Here is a 4,473-nt window from a genome sequence, read left to right as displayed (position 1 = left end):
AAAAAAAAAAAAAAAAAAAAAAAGAAACTGATGTTTAAGTCTAATACCAAGTGTTTGGGCAATCCAAGGCCAATGAGTTACATATTTCCAAATAAAATAGAAATTAAAAATAATGAATGCTATTTTGTTGAAGCAAGAGACCAGGATTTTCAAAATATATTGTTGGTAAGAGTCTACTAACAGGTGAAAAGATCGAGAGATTCAGGAAGACACACAAGACCTTTGGAAATATGGTTTTCTGTAAGCTGTAGCCTGCACAATGGGAGCAGCCTGAGACCCATGATTGTTTTGAAATGTTGAGTCCCTGTAGGTTAACTGGAAATAACTCATGAAGTTCTACTCTGTTTGGACACCGAATCCAGAGAGAAAGGGAGAGAAATACCTATTCAAGAAAACTTTGAAATAGCAGAACCAAATTCATGTATAGAGACTGAGTCACAGAAAACATCTCATCTGAGCATCTCTTTTTACACAAATGAGATCAAGTCCCAAAGGGATTAAACAATAGTACCTTGGATTTCATGTAGACTTTCTTAGGCGAAACTCATAAACTCTGTCATATTCACATCACTCACATTTGAGTCAAACAGAACTTTTAAGCCTCTCTCTGAGTACATATATGCTACCCATCAGGCTGGAATTCCTTTTCAGGTTTTCTTCCTGGAAAAGCCAACATCATTCTTTCATGCAGGATCAAAGATTCTATGTATCTGAGCTTTGAAATTAATGAATAACTCAGTAAGTAAATGAATCACTTGAAAATTTTCCATCTCTCAATTTCACTGGCAATTTATATATATTAATTGGAACTAGGTAAACAGATCCAGCTTGAGACCATACTCATAAGTGACATAAATCAGACTCACATGATTAAACATTGTACTGTCTCCCTACTGTAAGAAACTGAAAGAGTAAATAAGATCCAAATGTACAGTAGATATTGTGAAAGGGGAAGAAACTGCTCAAAAGGAAAAGAATAACTGGGATGGAGCAAAGGAAAGAAAGGCAAAAAACACACATACACAAGATAGCTAAGATAATTATACTACTAATCTCTATTAGTTCAGTGAAAAGAATGGTTTGTGTTTATATTGTTTGATCAATATTTCATGCCTATATCTTGTAATGTGAGCAACTACTTTGAAGATATAATAAACAATATGTTAACCATTGTTAATCTTCTTTTATCTTGTTTTGAAATTCTGTATCATTTACATCTCTAAAATAAAAGAAAGAAAATGGACAGACTCAATGAATGTAAGATTTCAGTGTTATTCGGAGAATATACTTGACTATTAAGTGACCTACATTTTCCACAATCTTTTCCCCAATAAAAATACCCAGAAGCTCCTTAAGCCCATTCCTGTGTGCAATGTACATTGTGCTCCTACCATTTGCTTGCAGCTCAAGAGACTTCGTACATTGTCTGAATTTTACATTTTTAGTCAGTTTCTTCAAAGAAAACTGGTTATTAGCCTGTTTTGATTTTATTTGTTTTTATTTAAATTTGTTATAACAATACATTAAAACATATATATTGTGCATATTTATATCTACAAATAGTAAACAAAGTATATAGTGAAAGGTTTTGTTTTGTTTTGTTTTGTTTTTTGTTTTTTTTTTTGGTTTTTCTCCGGTACCGGGAACCAAACTCACGACCTTGCGCTTGCCAGGCAGGTGCTTTGCCGCTGAGCTAAATCCCCAGCCCCGTATAGTGAAAGTTTAAATGAAAAATGTTATTCCAGAAAAATCACATTGCTATTAATTTCTTTAAAAGTACTTTATTTTGCTTGGAACAAACTTATCCCATCATTTTAGATATTTCTTCATTACTGGGTCAAAATATTTAACTACCACAAATTAAAGAGGGAAGTTTATTTTAGCTCATGGTTGTAGAGGTTTCAGTCCATAGATGACTGGCTCCAAGAAAAGGAGTCATGCAGAAGGAGCTCCCAGAGCAGAAACAGTCCACGGCGTAACAGTCAGAGAAAAGGATCAGCAGCAGTGAACCTCCCTTTCCCTTTTAATTCCACTCAGGCTGCAAGCCCATTGGTTGGTGTTGCTCACACAAGGTGGGGGTTCTGTATTCAGTTAATCCATTCAGCCACATCCAGAACTATGCTCAATCAGTCAGTAGACTAAACCAGTTATTACATTCTTAAACCAGTATCACATGCCCATGATCAGCCCAAAAGCCCCACCTATGAATGCACAGCGCTTTGGGGGACCCATAGATACAAGTCATGATATACATTTTCTTGAGACTTTCTGAAGCACCTCTGGAAGTCTTTGTTAGTGTCTTTATGAAGCATGCTCAATAATACAGTGAATGTTGCTGCTGAGTGCAGTCTAACGGAAAAGCAGACTCATAGAAGCATTACATCCACCTTTTTCACTGGGTCTTGTACTGTGCAACTTCTCAAAGTCAAAAAGACCCTGAAAAGTAAACATTTTGCACTGATTTATCATAGCAGAGTGACAATGCAACCAAAGATACACACAAAAGTGGACTTCCAGGACTACTTCAAAAATTGGCAAGAGAGATGAGATAAAAAGTTTTCAGTGAAGGGTTGTATTGTGAGGGCAATTAATAACACGTTTTTACTATAATAATTTTAATTTAATCATTTTCCATATATCATGATAACACCTCATATACACTGCATAACATTTAAATTAAGTTATCCATATCTACTTTGTCAAACATTTATCATTTCTTTTTATGGCAAAAGTGAGACAGGAAAAAGAAGCATTCCTCTTTTTTCTTCTCACAGCCAGAAAGAGGCATGACTGAAGTGTCACTCTAAGGGTGGCCTGGGGAAATGAGCCTCCTAATTTTCTAGTGACTCTTGGGGTTACTTTGGTGGCTACCCTCTATATCTTGGTGAGAGGAGCTCCAGCTTGGATGACCCCCAAGACAGCCCTTCCGTGTTATGGCTCATAACACTTGCTGCTGCCACCTGAGGAAGAAGCATAATTATTGCAGACAATGCAAACTTGTAGAAGGACCAAGACTCACTGATGATGCTCTGAAAGTCTCTAAATGCTAAGGGCACAGTTCAATACAGCCATATCTTGTAAAGATTCCTCAGATGCAGTGGGCAGTGACAGTCTTGACCTCAGCTCACAATTTTGGTGGAGACATTGAAGCTGTCAATCAAGCAGCCACTTCTCCGGAAGTTCAGTAGTTACAAGTGTCCTAGATGCCACATTATTGTTCCAGAAGTTGTTTACCTTGACTGCAATAGGCTTGAAATGCAGACCTATCCCAGATGATTCCCTTCTTTTGCTACTCTTGATGATTCTGCCCTAAAACTTCAAAATGGCTGTGCACACTTTATCATTTTTGAGTGTCAAGTAGGATGGAAGTTGTATAACACTGTGGATGGAGACAATGCTGTTTTCTATATATGTAGTACTCCCTCATATGCCTTAGCTCAGTCAAACAGGGATTCTTTCTGAGCATTACAACTTCTACTGCAACAGAGACCCCAATGACTTACTTACCTTGGGTTCTTAACTTCAATACAATAAGCTGAAAAGCTTGCACTAAAAAGATTGGTCATCACAGGGCACTACTATCCCAAGAGTTTCAGAGACAAATGACAGAGAGCTATGGCAACCAACAGAAATTAACAATGACTGGTACCAAAAAGTATTAGAGACAAAAAGAGATAATCAGCAGCTACTGGTGGTGATCAATGGAAATCAGCCGCGATTGGTAAAGACACAGGTCTGAGGTGAGTTTCGGAGAGTCCATTTAAGACAGGACAAGCTGTAGGAAGAATGCCTAAAAACCTCTAAGGGGTCCATGAGTCCCAGTTACTGAGAAGATGATGGAAGTAGCTAAAAATCTGCTTAGGGTTGAAATACTGACAGCTATAACACCAGAAGCCAAAGGCCTAAGTGCTGAGAGCCACTGGCTTTCAAATCTTGGGGTCACTATCATCAACAGAGCTATGTTTTGATTCAAGATTTCTGTCTAAATTAAGCAAAGGAATCCTCGGTTGATTGGTGACAAAAACTCAAAGTCCTCTCTTCTAGGTTTGTAATATATAGAATATGTCAGCATTATATGTAGTCACCCTATTGTGAAATAATTCTTCCAATATTGTTGGTCTATATAGCTTTAGCTTATTACCTATTGACTGATTTCTCACTTTCCTCATTATGTCCTATTTACCATGCCTCTAGTAACTATACTCACATTCTTAATTTAGGCAGATTATATTCTGGACTGTGATTCAGAGGCTCACTTAGAGCCTCCTAAGGAAGTTTAGACATAAAGTATGAGGCAAATGTGAGCCAATTTTGAATAACTCTGTGAATTTGTTTAAAAAAAAAATGTAGTAGGAAAATGAGTTAGAAAATATCAGTGACCGGGGCTGGGGATTTAGCTCAGCGGCAAAAGCGCCTGCCTGGCAAGCGCAAGGTCGTGAGTTCAGTTCCCGGTACCAGAGAAAAACCAAAAAA

The sequence above is a fragment of the Chinchilla lanigera genome, unplaced genomic scaffold, assembly GCF_000276665.1.
Source record: "Chinchilla lanigera isolate Chin_1 unplaced genomic scaffold, ChiLan1.0 scaffold00006, whole genome shotgun sequence".
Lineage (NCBI taxonomy): Eukaryota > Metazoa > Chordata > Mammalia > Rodentia > Chinchillidae > Chinchilla > Chinchilla lanigera.
Note: the sequence above shows the minus strand (reverse complement) of the source record.